Raw genomic sequence first — 20786 nt, 5'->3', positions numbered from 1 at the left:
CCGTTTTCTTAAGGAAATAACTGCTGAATTACAGCTCTTTACATAAATAATCAAAACAATAAACAGAGGCATGCATGTCCTCAATGTGTACGTGGTTGGTTTGTGAAGCCTCGAGAACTGTCATTCTGCGGTAGATAAAATGGCACTGCCATATAAGACATGACAATTGTCTGGCATGGACAAAAAGCAAGATTTTCAGCTAATTTGTATATTTATAGTGCATTGCTGGGTGGCTCTGATCTGGAGGTGAAATTCAATTCAGTTCAGTTTGTTGACCTTGCTGGACAGAACATCATTTGGTCCACAGACGGGAGCGCGTGTCTTGGAAGCAAAACCATGCTGAGCAAACACAGGTTCGAAATTACGGACTCGTGCTGGAAAAGAAAAAAAACAAGTGCGTTATAAATGAAACTAGCGCCTAGACACCTACAGGTTATGTGCGCTGTAAATAAATGCAGAAAATAAATTTGAATAAATAAATAAATACACATCCCAGAGACCACAATTTATTTCCTTTGGAACCAGTGCTAATGCACGTAAAAACTATTTGTGAACTTCCAGTGGCTGGTGCTATTAATGTGTGACCTTGCGCTGAAATGGCCTATTCAAGTACCTAAACAATACATTGACACCTTTTGTACTCTTTGATCATTGCTACAGAAATATAGATTTTACAGCAATCTCTAGACACCCAAAGACAAGCACATAGTCACATGAAAGACCTCCCTAGGTGCACTTGCTCCCTCAAATGTGAGCCAGAGGCCCCTTGTGCACAGTTAAGATTTTGATTTTAAGAAGTCACAATCCATCTTTCTTGCCCAGCTCCATTCTCCAGTCACCCATTAACACTGCAGGGCAAGTTAAGCACTGACCACAGACATCTGTGTGATTCCTACAGCTGCAAGTTCAGATCCTGCAGGTACAACGTTCGGAATTTGCTACATTGACTGCCATTTATGTGGGTCATAATAAAACATATTCCAAGTGCCACTATTAATCTGGTTAGTGCAGTGTGCTTTATAAATGGCAAATATTATTATGATTATGTTGACCTTACACTTCTACGCTGGATTTCTCAAGTGACCCTGCTTCGAAACGGCCTAGCCCCTATTTTGCATTTTTTTTTTAAATTAAAAAATCTGTTTCTGCTGTTACTTTAAACGATCTGCCAGGTCCAATGCATTCTAAAAAAAAAAGTACAAGTTGGACCACATTTTCTGTGTAAAAGAGGTCCCATTACAACTTTAAAAGAGTAGAAGCAAGCTCATCTATACGATTACACGTCTTGACAGGGGAATCATAAACAAGGGCTGCACAGGCTCTACGTTTTCTTCTGCCACTGAAATCCATTATTATTATTTCCTTGACTAGAAATCCTTCGCAACCACAATATAAGCTCTCTGCTACAATTTGGAACCACAGGAGTTGAGGGTGGACCTGCGTCAACAAAGTGGTCGGGCCATTGCCCAGGCTAGATTAGAGTTCAAAATGGCTGACTTCATCCTCCCAGTGGTAACATGCCTGGAAAGTATTGCTCTTGAGTGGGAAATTTCCTTCGAGTGAGGTCAGTGCATTCCTAAAAACATACAGCAGGGGTTTCCAGCCTGGAAAGCAACTGTATGAAATTCACTGAACGAGACTGCAGGAGGAACTGCAGATGTCAGTCACTGGTTCAGGGTAGTGCTGCGAGCTGGAGTCAGCAAAGTTATGAGCATCTGCGCACTACGCTTAAGGATTTCCTGGGGTAACATTCATTCTTCCTTACAGGACCGCCCTAGGCTCCATATCTGTCCTTCTTATACACACACAACCCTAATAACAACATCTAAAGTTTGTGCAGAACACCTTTAACATCTTACCTTGAGAGCACTTAACCCTTGCACATGCTTCTTTTACACTCAATATCACGGGAAAAAGGTCTTCGAAAGGGAGAAACAAACAAGGTGCTGCCTGAATAAGAACTAGATGCAAAGGAATTACCATTTTAAAGCCAGAAGTCTGTGCAGTCTGCAAAATGCATAGCAGGATGTGCAGTCCAGCACATTTATTTTAGTGCAGCAGATGGTCTTGTGGTGCAGCAGATTGACCACGGGCTCAAGTGGCCAGAAGCAGGAAAGGGGGAGTAAAGGGTGGACACTTCTCAGATAATAGGAAACTCTCAGGAATCCATGTAAATATACTGCATTGCTAATGTGTACATGTCTACTGTAAATATTGTATCTTGTATGTAAATATTGTATCCTATATAACTAAGATATTGTCTGTAACAAGCGCCACAATGCCCCCGGGCTGACTTGCGCTCTACAAATCTGAATAAATACATAAATAAATAAGATAAGATTGTGAAGTGCGAGTAATTTACTCTTTTTTAAATTGGCAGTATCATTATGTTTTTAGAGAGTAAAACAATCCAAGTCCCATTTCCAAAGGGAGTCTTATATCAGCAAATAAAAATATGTTTTAACTCTAAAACATACATCTTTTTGTGATAAATATTTCTTTGCACTTCGTTATTCATGTGCACACACCACTTGACAATAGGCAGTAATACCAGTAGAGTTTTATCCTGTGGTTCTGTGTGTACTACTGATCTGATCTGAACATGGCTGTGAAGCCATGTGGGGGAGAGGGCGCAGGCTCCTTGTCTGTCAGGTTCCCATTTCTTTGTTTGCAGAATCTTTACTCCCTATTTTTCTTTGTTAGGAATATTAGCCCATTTTTGGGAGTAAAGTGGTCGACACAGCCCTTATCTGCAGGGCTGGGTGAGGGAGTTTGTGAAAACCAAAGGTAGAAAAAAAAAAGAGAAGCCACTGCTTTATAAGATGGGTAGGTTGATGTATATGCAATGGCTGAAGGCAGGCTTCATTTAAGAAGACAAAGGAACCTTCTCGTCTTAGTAGGGCTCCATGAACCTGGATCAAACTTGGAACCCTCTGCATCATTACACTGTCAAACACAAGCTTTCTTCCAAGATGCTAAGATTGAGAAACCTTCCAGCTACTTCTCATTTTCCTTTCGAGGTGACTTTGCAGCAGTGACAACTTCTAATATCCATCCATTATCTGAATGTTGGCCAAGAGCATGATGTGTCCACCAAGGGCTTATAGTCAAGGGTCTTCCTTTACCTGTGTGCCTGTCTCCAACCCAAAATTTTCTGTCACCTCACCCTAGAAATAACTCACTGTAGTACAGAGCCCACATCCTTGGGGTGAATGACCCAACAGAAGCCGTACAATCGTATCATATAGCTGTATATAACACGTTTAGCCTGTGTAACCTCTCATGGGTCCAGTACAAACATAACAGTGCCTTTTGTTGCATAAAGTGCGCCCTGAGGTCTCCAGCACACTTACTAATGTGTTGTTGGATGCATGTCCACCTCTAATCACCCATAGTCCAACCTAAATACTCCTCCAGTTTCATCCCAGAAGTCTCAGAGTGTGGAACTGTGTCTTTAGTAATCTGGGAAGACTCCCATTTTATTTTACGTCCAAAATGCTCCTCACTGGATTAGACAACAATGCTAGCACAGTCTACACACAACAGGCCCCCTTGGAAGCAGTTTAGAAATGTTCTCTATCCTTCATTCTGGTCCAACAGAAGAGAGCTCCTTGATTTACTTAAAATCCATTAAAGCTAACATTAATTGGGGCGCTGGGTGAAGAAAGGGACCCGCATTAAACTTTCTGCACAGAACTAATAAGCTTAATTTTGGCATCCTTAAAGGTGGAGCTTGTCTTTTCGTGAGTATCTTTAAAAAGAGAAGCAATGCAAGGGTCATGCTCCAATGAATCCCTTTGATTGATTGGTTAATTAACTATGCGTATTTAGAGCAACCAATACCCTGGGATGGGGTGGGGTTTAAGTTAATTCCTAAAGGTACCCATGGGCCTCCCAGTTTGGCCGCTTTGTGAATCGAAGGAATAATTGAATATCTGAAAGACGAAAACAAGAATCAGCACTTGACATCCCCAATTAACTTTTCATCAGAAATGCTTTTCTGATCACCCCAAAAGAATTTTAAAGAAAATAACTACATCAAGTTAATCCTTGAAAGACTGAGCACTCTGTACAATGCCTTAGAAATGTATTTCAGACATGGCATAATATACATTTTCACACAATGAATCTTCCTCCATAAGCTTAGACCAAGTGGATTTGTCCTAGAAAAATATGTTGCCTTTTTTTTTCCAAACAAAGGGGCAATGTTTGCTTTTATGATATTAGAGGTAGCCCTTGGAAAAGCAGTGCCCAGGTATTGCTGTCAGAAGCAGCGGTGTTCAGTTGTTTCTTTGAAATGTATTACTTCCTTGTAACTTAATTCGATGCAGTTACTTTGGGAGAAGTAATTAATACATGTATAGTTGGGGCTAAGAGGTTCATAGGCCAGGTGGGAATGGAAGGGGGTGGGTGGCAGGTGGGTAAGAAGGAATGTGGGATCCCCCATCTATCTATATATCTATCTGCATATATAAAAGTGAAAATGTGTCAATGTATGGATTTGTGGCTTTGCGTATGTTCCCAATACAGTTCCACACCGTTTCACCAAACTGCACCAAACTTTGCATAGTCACCTGTTATGACCTCTGGATATTACTGGCTAATAGACATCTGGAAATCCCACCCCTTTCCACAGATTTCAGCAAAGTGCAAGTTTGGGTGTGGGTTTGTATCTTCGCGTATGTTCCCTTTACAATTCCACACCGTTTCACCAATCTGTACCACATTTTGCATAGTCACCTGTTAGGAACCGTCATTCATTACTGGCTACATGTCATTTGGACACCCCACCACTTTCACCAGATTTCAGCAGAAGTCTCTGGGTTTGTGGGTTTGTGGCTTTGCTTAGGTGCCCGATACAATTCCGCACAGTTTAAACAATTTGCACCAAATATTGCAATCACCTGTTAGGACCCTCCAGACATTACTGGCTATATGACATTTGAACACCCCAGCCCTTTCCTTGGATTTCAGCAAAAGTGAATATGTGTGGGTGGGTTTATGGCTCTGCATATGTTCCCTATACAATTCCACACTGTTTCAACAGTCTGCACCACATTTTGCATAGTCACCAGTTAGGGCCCTACCACAGGGTATATCAGCTAGTTATGAATTAAAAAAGAACTGAAAAAAATGTAAGTAATTCACTTTGATGGAAAAATGTGAACCGTAGGATCCCATCTATTTTGCCAAGCCCAAAAATACAGCTAAAAGATGCCACCTATGGACCAATTAATTTTCTAACTCAATAATGTCCCAAACCCTTCCACCAAACTTGATAACACAAGAACTCACAGGTTCGATTATCTTAGCATCTCTAGAGTATCATTGGAATATATACACAATTTCCCTTAATGCTCATATCTGCCCCAAATGTAGGGGCTAGCATTCCAAATACGGATTTAAATGGTGTAGGGAGAGAGGGCAGCCTTGTTTGGTACCAATCAACAGATGATAAAATTCAGAATAAATGGAGAAAAATTATGAATTGATCTTTGTCCTAAACGCCAGTGCATCGCGAGAGTTCATTTTAGCTATTTGGTTTGAAGAAGCCCTTCTCTGCCTTGGCTTCTGCACATGAAGCCTCACCCCTTTCTCACCAGACCACAAGAGGAGTGTTGCACCTTTATCATATGAAACTCCTTACGTCCTGTGTAATTCAACATTTTAACATTCTCAAGCATATTGTCTTACACACTGAATAGACATAAATCAAAACTACTCCGCCCACATGCCATTCCCCCACCCTAAGCAAAATAACTCTCTCCCAACCTCATTGTTATTCCCCAAATCCCAGAGAACCTTCTTTTCATCCCCTGGTATCCATCTGTCCTACAGGCTTCACATTCTTGGTACCAGTTTGAATTGATAAAAGTCTGTATTTATTGAGGCATTTCTGAACTCACAATGTAAAGCACTTTGGCTGCCATTAATTTTCATACTGAAAAAGTCTCATCCTTTTTCATATATGAGCATATGGCCCTTGGAATGTGCATCTGTTACTGGATAGGATTACACTAGAAACACTCTGAGACCAAATAACCGGACAAACTCAAGAAGATGGCAAGTTGCTGTTTTATTAGCAATTATCTAAAACAGGGACTAAGAAAGAACATCAACGGACGTACGCTCATTCTCAGCGATTTCCACATGAAAAACAATTATATACTCTCTTTGTGTGTCAGAATGACGTCACGCTAGGTGGCAATAGTGAAAAACCTATCAAGGGTTGGGATTGGGTAAGGGGCACATCTAGATATACAATCATATAGGAAATAGGTTTGTTGTTGGCTGTCCAATATCAGGTGGACAACTCATGACTAACTATACGTGTCATTTAAGAAAAATCCATTACACAGTGTTTCATTGGTGTCTCATGCTATAAGGTCCTTTGTTATACAGACTAATACAATTGGTTTGGCACACTAGTGCCATGTCTGGAATATTCGGTTCAATTAGCAGCACATAAGACAAGACCCAGGTGCAAGTAGATAGGACATGAAGCTGCCCTACAATTCAATTAGCACAACATCTCTCATCACTTATGCCTTTTGCCATGAAATTCTCTTTGTGCCTGGCCTGGCAGAGTGTTCTTGTCCTAGGAATGCAACGGGAGTGAGGGCACTCGCTATCATGTCTGGGACTCCAAGTTCAAGCCCAATTTTCAGCCTCAACTCACGTGACAAGAGACCACGATTCTGTTAATTCTGCAATCTTTTAAATGTTTTAATGAATGAAAACTTGGCAACTTCTGTGTTCTTTCTTGCACCTTAACATGAGAGGATTCATCTACCACACACATGTTCCTCTTCAGCGTAGATAGCTGACCTGAACTTCTCAGTTCTTGACTTCACGCCAGACAGCCTCCCAACACAGCTCCACCGACATGCTATTCTACTGCGACATAGCCTTTCATTTTCTTGCCATGGTTCTTTGGCTTAGTTATTTCATGATACCAGTGTTCTGTTTCTGCACAATAGTAGCACCACCTGCATTCTATTCACTACTTGTAGATAGCCCATACAATGACTTGATCTATCTTGCGTTTCAGTGTATGTACATTCATTATACTTCTGATTTCTTTAGCACTTTCTATCGTGTAATCTTAGCTTTTACACTTTTAAGGTCCACTTGATTCTTTACCTTGTCAGTTCTCCTCTAAGATTCCTACATTGTCTTCATTTCATATTTCAGGACTTTGTGCACACTTTCTTATGATATCATCAATTCATTTTCTTTAGCTCTTTCTCATATTCCGTCAGGAATCTCCTCGTGGAGGTGCAGGCTGTCATCTACTTGAGGGTACATTTGATATGGCTGTCTCAATGGACACCGTCTTCCAAATACTCGCTGCAGTATTGGTACAATAGCTAGTGTTAGACATGGCATAGTCTCATGTCTCCAATACAGGGGATGAGGGGTAGGATCTCCTCCGGATGTGTACTTCAGCTCCTCTACATTCCTCCTCTGGTTGAGTCCTCAACCACCTCCTCAAGTTGTCCTGCTTCTTCGAATCTTCTCATGAAGAAAGGTTTCTTTGGTATCCATATTTTTGTCACCCCCCTCAGGGTGTCTGCATTTTTGATGTGTTCATCCACACTCCAAGTCATGTAATTAAATTCGGCACTTGGGGTACAGAAGACCCAATGTCCCACATAATTATTATGATCTCTTGGATACAGGAATGTCATTCCTTCAGGTGCCACAATACTTGCTTTTATGTGGTCTCTGATGGTACTTTCTGTCTGTGTGTTGTGTTCTGTTTCATCCTTCACATCAATCATGATCTTCATTCCCACTGCAGTCTTTGCTGTTTTCTGACATTGTTCAATTATTATCCTTATAACACAGAATCTGAATATTATCATCACCAATATTGCTCCAAGGAACTTAAACACATTTGGCATCCAGTATGGAATCCATGCAAACAGAAATTAGAACCAATCATCATCTCCAATAGTCTCTGTATTTCCTCCTCCATTTTCATGTGTAGTTCTGTCAACATGGTTATAGCATCCGTCAGAGTCCTGTTCGCACCGTCATGAGATGGTGTGGAAGTACAGTAAGAAGGCCCAACCTTAGTGCAAACACCTCCTTTCATTGCTGTAATCATGTTAAGGACATACCTGTTATGAATGGTCATTAACCTTATGCCCATCAACTCTTCCTTTATGGTGTTAAATCCTTTTATAGTGACATTGATTTTCTGTAACAGCTCCCATCTGGTGATTTACAACCATTTGGCATTCACCAGTGCTTGGAGTCCAGGCATAAATATATATGTCATTATCATAGTGGTCTTGCTGAACAACTTGTGCTCATCCGGAATCTCATTATAAGCTTCTATTGACTTAGCTGAGAAATAATTCCCTCTCTTCATCTGCCGAAGAGAAAGTGACCTTTTTCTCAGCTGCTCATCCACTTTTGGAAATCCCTCGATATTCAGATCGCTCTGGGGAATCACCACGGCTAGACCATGGATGAGTACCATGGAACACACTCCACCCCAGTTCCTTGGCAACTTCATATATGATCCATTAGGAAAGCAATCCCTCTCCTCATTCCTGGGACATCAATTATGTTCTTGCACCCTTTATTTTCTCCAACTCAGACTTTACCTTTGCTTCGAAAGCACATCATCTCATTAATTAATTGGACTTCAGCCACTGGTCCTGCTTCATCATCCACCCACGTCAGCAATTTAGAGTTCTTGGCCCATGACCTTAGGCACTCATCATTCACCTTCTGTACTTCTTGCATGGTTTCCTTCTTCAATAGATGAGCTGCACAGGACGTCATCCCATCATCCCATCCTTTGGTCGTAATCACTCGGCCATAGATTAACAGCTGTAAACGCTCCTTATCGAGGCATTCCAGCCTTTTTAGTTTTGTCAGAGCAATTCAGCCTCTTAATTTCTTCAATTATTACATTGTCTTTTCTCTCAGAAGGATACACAACCATCTTGTCTGTCCATCCAGGCTCTGTGTTTCCATTTGCTTTGTCTTGATCTAATCATCCTGGTATGGAAATGTCTGTTTTGATCGCCATCGCAGGGTTGCCCAGCTCCCTTGGCACTGTCGCCCAGCTCCCTTGGCACTGTCCTCTGGTAGTGCATGCTGCTAGATGGCTGAGGTACTTTGTATCATGAGCCGGCATCTCTTTTGAAATGAATGTTCTTACTGCATAGGAGATGAGAGAGCAGCCATATCAGCTCTCATCAGATGGTCAGATGCGCTCTTCCCCAACTTTTTCATATATTGGTACCACATATTATTCCACAAGTGAGCCGAATTATCAAGATAGGTATTTATCCCCTGGTTATCTTCTTCTCCATCCCTCTTATGTCATTTGACATCCCCAAATAGGTCAAAGAAATGATCATCATTTGTATTTATACTGGGAAAAATCACGCGTGTCGTGTTTTCTATTGAAGCATCGGAATGATAAACACTTTGGAATATAAAATACAAAAAAGAAGAAAAGAAAACACATGCATATGTATATCATGCATAAGAGTCTAGAAAAACATGTTGTGTGCCACACCATTTCTTGTTGAGTTGCTAGTCTTCGTGCAACTGCATTTTCTTCTCCCTGGATCATTTTTAATACAAGTACTCAAATCACATTTGTAGTTGCACAATCTGCTTGATTATTGCAAACAAAAGCCTTCTTATAACTGGACTGTTCTTTGGATTGTGGAGAAAGGTGAGAATATTAACAGCTCTCCTAATGAGGGTAGGGTATGATTGAAGTATAAACACAAAAACTGCAACCAGAAACCTATATGGGTCACTATTGACTGGCATGTGTTATTCTTGCAATATATTTTCTCAAAATGAATCTGGGTATTGATCTCTCTTCCAGTTTTGAATACGGAATTGGTGCTTGGCATAATGCCGATAATATTTTACTTTTTCAAAGAGTCTCTAAAAAGTATGTTTAAGATCTGCTAGTATTTTAAGGAGTGTCCTATGAATTGTAGTCCAAAAGAAATGTTTTTTAATCACACACTTGCTTTATCGTCCTTCTTCTTGGTCATCCATCGAGTCTGCATATGCAGCAATTCTTCTTCTTGTCTTGCTTCCCAATCAGCGGGTACTAGAGGGAGGGTCTCGCCTTTGTAGATTGTTATGTTGCCCAAATGTAACTAAGCTCTTCTTCCTCTACTTGGAATTTTCCATTGAATCTTGGCTCATGCAATCTATGTGTAAAGTTTTTAATAAGCACATGATCTCCAACATACAACTTTGGCGGTGGTAATCATTCACTCGGATTGGTTACTGGGCCGTCCTCTTGCATGTTCCTTAACCCCTCCCTCCGATGCTTGACTTGATTTGAAATGAAAGAAACACTGGTCAAATGTACAGTACATGTGAAATGATGGTGCATCTCATCATCTAGAGTCTGTGCTACACTCTGGACATCACTCCTGACTCTAGATGGGGGAGTAAGGGGCATCCTCATCAGCATCCTGTTACTAATTCCAGGAGCGTAAGATGATGATCTGAACCTGGCTGATTTCGAAGCACATACAAGGCTTGGGGTAGGCAATATAGCCATCCCTTTTTCAAAGTTAATCTGATCTTTGCTATTCTTTCCTTGAGGAGGCCGTTGAGCCTCTCACAAAGTCTGTTTGCTTGTGGGTGATAAGCACAAGAAAATGTGTGCTTTATGTTCAATAAAAGCCCTATTTGTTCAAATAGCTCCTTGACAAAGTGTGGTTATAAGACCTTAATACTTCGCACACAGCCCGTCTGGGAAATACCTCCCACACTAAGAACTTCACTGTGCAGGTGGCATCAGGATGTGTACAAGGACTGGTTTCGATCCATCGAGAAAAGGGACACACCACCACCAATAGATACCTATATCTGTTAAATGCCTGCAGCATATCAACGTAGTCAATATGTAAATGCATAAATGGGCCATTTGGATGGGGTATTACTCCTCTGATTGTTTGTAGTGTATTCCCAGCTCTGAAGCTCTGACACACAATTGAATTCACAATGAACTGTGCAACATTTTCCAATAGACTGGGAACAAACCAATCCTTTGCAATAGTGGCAGCAACGCTTTCTCTGGTTATATGCACGAGGTATGCAGCTGCTCAAGTGTGACTTTTAGTAATGTTGCTGGCATCACTGGCTTTCCAGTGCTTTCCTGTCTCCATAGTGCTTCCGTGGGGGTTAAAGATCACCCCCTACTTCATCATAGCTCCTGCTCTTCTTGTGGGGCTCTCCCTATATCTCTATTAGTTGCGTAATTGACATCATATTAAATCCCTCTCTTACCAGCAAGTTTCTATTTAATACTTCTTTAACATTTTCAGTTTCGAAACTCGAAATTTCTGAGGAATACGCAACCCTTTTGGCTTCTAAATCTGTGGCTTCATTTCCGCAAGAAATAAAGTCTGTTTGTTTAGTATGCGCTTCACATTTTACAACTGCTATAGCCACTGGGAGTTGTAGCGCCTTAATGAGCCTGTCCAATAAAGATGCATGTCACACTGGAGTGCTGTCTGTGCGGAGATAAGCCATCCTTTTCCGACGTGACAGCCCTGCGTGTATGGTTGACCTCACATAGGCGGAGTAACTGTCCACATCACTTCCTGATCTTCGTGTTTCTCGAGTGCAACAATTCTGCTGCCTGTGCTGAAAAATTAGATGATATTCTTACACTCGCCACTACCTCAAATTCAAAATGTAATCTGTGTCTTAAAACTGCAGATACTGTATGCCTTTCCCACTGGTCTGATAGATTTTTAACAAACCATCAATAAAGAGAATCTCCCCTCCTGCTAAAGCATTTTCTTTCACACGGGGTATATCATCATAAAACTCAACAAAGTTAGTGCAATCGTGTACAGGATCACATTCTCCTATAGGTTCAGCTACAAGCGTGGCTGGGTTCACTCTTTTACATCTCACAATTTTAATCACTGGATTAGAAATTATTACTTCATATGCAGATGCTTTTTGTGTTGTCAATGTACTTTTGTGTTTCTCTAAAATGGCAAATAAGGCGTGCTCCACAAATAGCATCATTGCACAGCCCATCATAATACTTGTGGACTTCTCAATCGCAAATGCGGCAGCAGCTAAAGATTGTTTGCATGGAAAATGTCCTCTCATAACTGGATATAAAATTGCACTGTAATTTATTTTATTTTTAAATTTATTTATTGCTATTTAGTATAGATAACAGTAAAGCATTAGAACATATCTGCAAATTACAGTAGCAGGTTACATTTAAAGCAGAGATTGTTATACAACAAGATAATACACAGCATACCAATAAGATAAACAGGAAGAACAAAACAAACAAAACCAAATGAAAAACCAAACTCTCCAGGCTTAGTGACTAGGTTCTTACAGAGGGTGCATTGAGGAAATCGGTTTTAGTGGAGCAGAGTGGGGGTGTGGGCATATCTGGTTGGGTGATCAGGGTGTCAAAGACAATAGTGTAGCTAGGGACTCTGAAGGGGGCAGAGGTAGTTCAAACACTACCAGTAAGGAGTGGTGTGACATCAGGCAGTAGTTCATGGGGTTTGTCACCGGAGGTATGAAACATTGTAAAAATAAGTGACTTCCATGACTCATAGGTTACCATATGGGGTTCCTCCAGGCCTTGTAATGACCCAGCCCATTTCCTTGTCTCAGCGTCACACCAAGTTTCAAGTTTTATATACCACTGTTTGTATTGAGGGCCCCCAGTACATTTCCAGGACATGGCAGTGCAGCGTTTAGCGAGGATACAGGCCAGATCCATGAACCTGGTGATATGTCTGATTTCCCTCTTCCTAGGGTATGCCCCAAGTAAGCACTCCAGCGGGCTCCAGTTATATCTAACAATAACAGCTGACCTGCAGGCATGCTCTACTCTGGACCAGAAAGCCTGTACCTTGGAGCAGCCCCAGAACATGTGGATTAGGTTTGCATCATTGAGGTAACAACATGGACAGGAAGAACACTTATTCTAATTAAACTTGGCCACTCTGGTGGGGGTCATATATGTGCAACGGTGTACATTAATGTTGTAACAGCCTAAATATTGCGCTCCATAAGACATTTTTAGGGAAATGGAGTACAAGTTCCCACTCATGGTCGGTAATTGTAGCGCCTGTGTCAGATTCCCATGCTATCTTTCAAATGTAGGTTTTGGGCCTTGAACCCATTTAGTAAGAAACTGTATAGTCTGGTTACAGGTTTCCAACCATCTTCGAGCATGTACATAAAGGCCAGCAGATCTGTCTCCTCAGGGTCACCCGGCCACCCTCTGCCATTCACAGCTCCCTTAACATGGAATAGTTTCAATGCACGGGACCAGATTATTCAGCCAAGGACCACGAGCAGTGGAACAGCATTCATACAGCCGGACAGGAGCCAAAGGATTTGTTTGAGGCAAGCAGGTAAGACCAACTTTTGAAGCAATATTGACTCTGAGGTGGGGTCGTCAGCCATTTTGAGATGGAACTTAATTGGGCATCTATGTAATAAAGCTCCAACCAGGATAGTTGTGCAACCCCTTCACTATATGGCAGGCATAGTGCCGGGAAGGAGAGTATGAAAGTTCGGGCCCCAGAGAAAGTCTATAATTTGCTTGTCAAGAAGGCGAAAGTACTGAGCCCTAAAATAGTAGCAAACATTTGTGAAACAGTACAGGAATCTAGCGAGGATGATCATCTTCACAATTGCGATTCTACCCATAAGTGACAGTGGTAACCGGCACCAAAAGCACATGGACCTCCTAAGGTCTTTTAAGATCTTGAAGGTGTTAAGTGTATGTGTATCCTCTTGTGTGTGTGGTGTGGATACACAAATATTTAAATATTTAAAGGAACGTACCTCCCACGGGAGACCCAGATCCAGTAGCAAAGCCTCATTAACCCTGCAGAGACCTTCCCAGGAGAAGAGGCTGGATTTCCGCCTATTAAAGACAATCACAGACAATTCAGCAAAGCTGTCCAGTATGTCCAGTACCATGGGTAGGGTATGTTGTTGCTCACATATATAAAGTAAGACGTCATCAGCATATAGTGATATTAAATGTCGGGTACCCCAATCAGGATGCCCACATCCAAGTATTCCTGGTGTAAATAGGCTGCAAGAGCTTCCAGGGCTGGGCGACAATGGGCACCCCTCGTGAGTCCCACTACATATGTCCCAAGCTTCAGAGGTATATCTACCCGACTACACCCTAGCAGTTGGAGAAGTGTATAGCAGCGTCACTGAGCGAATGAATCTTTCCCCCATCCCAAAGCTCCGTAGTGAGATGAGCAGCCAATCCCAGTAGGCCGAGTTGAAATCTTTGATTGCGTCCAAGGATGCCACTGCATAGCCCTCGCCACGAGAGTCAGTTTGGTCTATAATGTGCTGTAGCCTGCGTAGATTCAGAGTAGTGCTATGTCTTGGTATGAACCCAGTTTGGTCAATGTGAATGAGGGAGGTGATCACCTTGTGAAGACACACCGATAGGAGTATTTTAACGTTGTAATTTAACATGGCCTGGGGCGGTACAAATTGCAGTTATCAATGGGCTTGCCAGGTTTGGGAATAGGAACAACCAGGGTCTCCCTCATACTAGCTGGGAGTATGCCTTTGTCATAGGCTTCCATGAAAACCATAAGAAGCAGAGGAGCCAAGGTAGAACTGTAGGCCTTGCAAAATTCCAGGGGGAGTCCGTCGCTCCCAGGGGTCTTACCGGGCGAGATGGAAGCTATTGCATCAGTGACTTCTTCCAGAGAGATGGGCCGGTCCAAAAGGGCCTGTTGCGCCTGGGTGAGCCTCGGGAGTGAGATTAGTGAGAGTGTCTCAGCTACCTTGCCCTGTGGCACCAGTCTGTCATGGCTGTATGACCGGGTGTAAAATGTGGTAAAGATGTTGTTTATTTCATGTTGGGATCTCCAGAGGGTCCCACATTCGCCTTGAAGTGATGTAGTCAAGGGCCTGAGGTGTTCCCTTCTGCAAAGCCGCACTAATAGTCTTCCAGGTATGTCCCCCTCAGCATGTGATCGAGCAGTATGCATGGTGTAGTCAAACTTGGAGAGCCTTTCCCATGCCTCGCTGCAACAGGTCCAGGTCTCTGCTAGTGATTTCTCATCAGACCACAGGCCTGTATATTGACCCTCCTGTGTCTGAATGTCATTTTCCATGACTTCTAGGTCTTCCTTCAGTTTTCGGCGCATACCACCAGCAACGGCTATCACCTCTCCTCGTCTCACCACCTTCATGTCCTCCCAGACTGTGCCCCATTTTTCAACGCTTCCAATATTATGTTCTAGGACATCCGTCAAGGATTCCTGAAGCGCTTTCTTAAAGACCGGGTCAGTCAGGGTTCCCACTGGCATTCGCCAAGTCGGGATGGGGGATCTGGGGCTTATAGCATTCCACTCAATCACCAGAGGGGCGTGATTGGATATCGAGCGTCCCAAACATTCTACACTACATAGTTCAGCCATCTGTCCAAACCCAGCAAATTTTTTATCTATTCTGGTGTGAGGGTTGTGGGGGGATGAGTAAAAGGAATAACCCCTGGTGTGTGGGTGTAAGTCTCTCCAGACATCCACAAAGTCCAGGTCTTTTAGTGCTGCAGCTAAACCGATATTGGCAGGGAATGGCCCCCCCGCGAGGGGGGAGGGCCTCTCCAGTGCAAGGTCACTCACACAGTTAAAACCACCACCCCAAAGGAAGAAGCCCTTGCATCTGGACGCAGCACAACTACATATCATGCGCACATGAGATGGGAAGTTATGATTTGGAAAATGTGAGTTCACAATACAAATTTCCTTCTGTTCAAGATAGCCTTGTAAAATTACATATCGTCCTTCCCTGTCCTTGTTGACTTCTAATAATTGGAATGGTAGTGAGCCGTCTATCCATGTGAGTACCCCCCTAGCATATTTGGAGTATGTAGCCCCACACCCCGTCCCGCACCAGCTGTTCAAAATCGCCTCTTGTTCATCTGCCATCAGGTGGTTCTCTTGGAGTAGTGCAATGGAATTGTTCTTACGTTTCAGGTAGGATTTCACCCTATTTCTACAGAGGTAGTATCCCAGACCACGCCCATTCTATTATTCTAATTGGGGCCATGGGTAGACAGTGTGGGGAACTTCATCAGCAACACTTCTATTGACCACACACCAGTAGTGTATGTCTTGGTTGACCATATGCGCAATACAAAAACATGCAAACCACGGGTATTCAATCCACATCCTCCCACCCGCACAGCAACAGCACCTTAAGAACCTTAATGCACGGAGTAAACAAAAAAAAACATAATATTACCAACAAAACTTTATAACATTGCTCAGCACAGATATATTGCTCGGGCATGCCTGTACTGCCAAAGCCAGGGTCAGCCATTGAGACAAGGTAAGAGGGACCAGAACAGGCCAAATCCCAGTATCAACTCAGGTGGGCAGATAAGGACAGCAGTTGCTAACTGAGCCTCCTGCTCCCACTGAACAGGAAGATACTGTTCAGGTGGCTTTAGTGGTCATTGTAGCGGGTAGTGTGATAGGCATACAAATTGGCGGCTCCCAAATTCAGGACGTGTCAGTGTATCAACGCAAGCTTCACCACACCAAAAAGGCTTTGAGCACTGCTGGGGCTGGACATTGGCTCAAAAGTCAGCGTCATTGTTATTGGCCAAGTTGTTGTGTTCCATACACATGGCGGCCACAGCGGGACTATCAAGAAATTACGATTTGTTGTTATGGAGGATCTTTAGCCTAGCAGGGTAAATAAGCATATACTTGAGGCCAAGCTGATGAAGTCTCACTTTTATAGGCACAAAGGAGTTCCTAGCTTTCTGGACCGTGGGCGTGTAGTCCGGGTATATCGCAATTCTGGAGCCATCCCTCTGGATGTTGCCCCCTTATCGAGAGTGCTTCAGGATCACTTCTCTGTCGTGGATATTCAAAATCCTAGCTATCACCAGCCTCGGGTGGGAACCGGGCGGGGGTCTCTTTTGGAGTGAGTGTTGAGCGCGTTCCACAGCAAAGCCCTGCGAGAGATGGCCAGGCCCAATTTCCTGCAACAGCATGTTTTCAATGTACATCGTGGGGTTTGGTCACTCAGCTCGCTCTGGAAGGCACAGTATGTGATTATTATTCCGGCGGGATCTACCCTTGGCATCTTCTGCATGAGACTCCATTGCAGTGTTCCTCATTTCCAGCTCCATGACTCGTGCCACTAGATCTTTGGTGGTAGCTATAGTCTTCCTCATTCCCGTTTCAGATGTTGGTACCCTCTCCGCCAATTGCCTGACACCTTGATAGAGGAATTAGACGTCGACTTTGAACTCATCTATTTTAGTTTTGAGTGATGACCTCAGAGCATCGATTGCAGCAAGCACTTGGTCCTCATGGGGGTTCTGTGTTGGAACTGGAGGCCCAGTTTGTGCACCCTCATCAGTTTGGGTGGCCTCACGCTGTTTCCTCTTGCCAGCAAATGAGTCCATGATCGATGGTTTGCCTTTGTTTTTCATGGGTGACATTCCAGGGCATTGAGGTGGGGGAAAGCACTGCCCCATCCAGATGTCTGAGGGCAAAGGCTGTACATTAAAGTAGGCCTCTCGTAATATGTACAGTCTCTCATTCCTACGTCTACACAAGACAGATCCAGCAGACCTGGGAAGCTTCCTGGTCGATATTGCCTGTGCCTAAAGCTGGATCTCTAGGTCAGTAGTGCCGGGTGTAGCAAGCATAGGGGGGGTAGGTGAATCTATAGGTGTTTAGAGAAAGTGAGGCAAACGTGTGTCTGTCAAGTTTGTGGGGCCTGGGTGGGCCAGTTAGTTGTTCCCAGATGTGTTGGGGTGTGCACATCAAGTTGTGAGCCTGTGGTTAATGTTGCCCAGGAGCCGGAGAGGTAGCATGTTTCTGCACAGAAGTGTGGCTGAAGGGGACAGCAAGAGTTGGGCAACCAAACAATGCCCACTAACTGTAGTGTGAGAGGATTACTCCAGCGAGAGCAGCACAGTGAGGCAGAGGTGCGCAGATGTCTGTGGCAGACCAGATGGGGAAGAGTAAACCTGTCCTAGAGCACATAGCGTTGGCGAGAGACTGCTTGTAGGTGAGGAGGGTAGGGCAAAGGCCAATGGGGGTGAGCTGCTATGGGAGCACTACTGTGAATGCTCTTATAATTTCACTTAATGTTCACAGTGGGGGAGGGGCACTCCTCCCGGCACGCTCACCTGATAATGCCACAGGGTGCTGCGCAACTGTTGTCCTGCTCCGTAGTCTGGTCTCCCTTGTGGTCAGGCAAGGTATTATACTCAGGGGAAGCAGTGAGGGCTGGTTGCTCTCAGGAGAGCGTGTAGTGCAGCTTAGTAGCGAGCGGCAGGGACCCGGGACCTCACAGGCTCACTCCGTCCACCATCTTGGGGAACACGCATCTCGAGATGCAGGCCGCTATTATCATTGATTCCGGGTCCAATTTATGTCAGACAAACGGCATTATAGGAGGCGTCGCGTTCCCACACCAGTAGCTGAAGTCAGCTGAGAAAAGTATGCAGTAATAGTTGCCATGATGAGGATCAAAGCAGGATCTCAGCGGGAGCTGCAGGAAGTTTCCGACCTCACCACATGAGTTTAGGCCACGACCCCTAAAATCCCACTGTAATATGCCAAAGGTTTATACCCTAGTATTGTTTTTTGTGTGAGCACTGCTGTCATTACTGATCCATTGGCGTGTGAAAACAAATACAATTCTTCACTATAATTGGGAATTCCCAAAACTGGAGCTGTACAAATTGATCTTTTTAATTCCTCAAATCCTTCCTCCATTTCTTCAGTCCACTCTATCTTTTCCTTACCAGCTATTGAATTACCACACGTTTGAGTTCAATATTACCTAAATCCATCTGTAAATCCCTATTAAAAATGGACAGGGACTCCCAGTACCCCTGAGGCAAACATGTTTTAGTCTTTTTTGTCTGAACGTAAAGGAAGTAAGGTCTTGTGAGTCTTTGTGCAACGGGATCGAGAAAAACGCATTTTTCAAATCAATCACAGTGAAATGCTTAGCTTCAACTCGGATGCTACACAATATTGTCGCAGGATTCGGAACACATGGAAATTCTGCTTTTACAATCTGATTAAGAGGGCGCAAGCCCTGGATAAATCTCCACGACTGCCCTTTTGATTTTTTTTATCAGATACACTGCAGTATTGCACAAGGTTTCCAATGGCACTAGGATTCCCTGTTTCATCAACGCTGAGATAGTCTCCAATATGTCTTCATCAGCTTCTTCTTGCTCTGGGTAAAATTGCTCCTGGCTTGAGTTTTATTTTAACCTCCCCTATTCCCTTGAATAGGCCAACGTCATATGTGCCCGTAGTACAAAGGACACTTGACACCTTTTTCTATGTCTTCCTGAAAGAACGCTGGTCTTTACCCCATCAATGCCATTCGCTGTGGGATTTCCCTTTTCTCAATCTTTATCCAATATGTAATGCTTATGAAAAACACTAGCTCATTAACTATACGTTAATCTCTGAACATATCTTTGTCTGTTATATCAGTTAACCTATATATCTCCTCAAGAGCTATCACTGTTCTCTATGCTCTGCCTTCACCATCCACTCCTTCAAGTGTTGCTATTTCCGCTCATACTATAGCTGCTTCCAATTCTATTAGAATAATGTGCCCTTCTTCCTCATCCACAGGTACTTGTTATTTTATTTATTAGTTGTGCGATATAGTACATTAATTGGACTTTTCACACAGTTGACACATTTAGAACGTGTGAACACAATTTTGAAAATTTTAAAACATCTTCAAACCAGAATTTCCACATGATTCATTTTACATAGTACAAATTGTAAAGTGAAAATTCCAAATCCAGGTACAAAATGCACAATTCCAAATTCAAAATACCAAAATCACTATAAAACCAAATACTTGGTCCCATTAAGAAATTAAAATTCCATCCACAAATTCAAAAAAACTTAACGATATAGAAATGTCATTGGTTTTTAAAATTTGGATCCATAGCTCCTCCTCAGGTACATGGACAAATAATTCTATTTTCTCCCTCAACAGGGGGTGTAAAAAAGGACAATTAATGCTATGGTGCTTGAGGGTCTCATCCTCTTTTCCGCAATAACGACACAGTATCATTCACCTAGGCACCTTTCTCCTTACCACAAGCACCTCCCTAGTTGGGAACAGATTGAGCCTCAATCGCAACATTTTAAACCTGAAGTCTCTCAATGGGTGCTTTTTCAGATAAGGGGCCAAAACATTAAAAGTTTTAATTGACCAAGTGACATGGTCATCAAAACATTGGTATTTCAGCAGGTCATCGCTCAGCTGAATCCACACAAGTTTAAACAAATTTAGTTTTCACTTTCTTTGGATTTTCTGTCAACTCCTGTGTTGAGGATTCAATTTGCAAAAGAGTCTGAGTACATCACACTAACCAGTTATCAAGAACCCCACAGTTTCCCTTTGCCACCATCACATTTAGATACACGAAAAGAGAATCCTTAGGGGGTGTAATGATCCAAGCATATATTTGTAATGTACCCCACTTGATTAAAGTCTGGATTGGCAATTGCCCTAGCTCATATGAAATCCCTGCCAGAGGCACCGAGGGAGGGAAGTGCAGCAGTTTCCTCCAAAGCTTTCCCTCCATCTTAGACCAAGGCGCACCATCTTCCATAGTCTGAGCCCCAAAAATCAACTTTGGCACGATTTTTTGTCTGAACAGCTTAATCAAAGGCATTGCAGAAAATCTACCAAATCTAAAAACAAATTGGATCAGCTGACTTGCTGCTGCCAGA

Source organism: Ambystoma mexicanum, chromosome 10, assembly GCF_040938575.1.
Source record: "Ambystoma mexicanum isolate Mex_15411 chromosome 10, UKY_AmexF1_1, whole genome shotgun sequence".
NCBI classification, from domain to species: Eukaryota; Metazoa; Chordata; class Amphibia; order Caudata; family Ambystomatidae; genus Ambystoma; species Ambystoma mexicanum.
The sequence above is the reverse complement of the archived record's forward strand: the minus strand, read 5'-3'. Positions refer to the sequence as shown.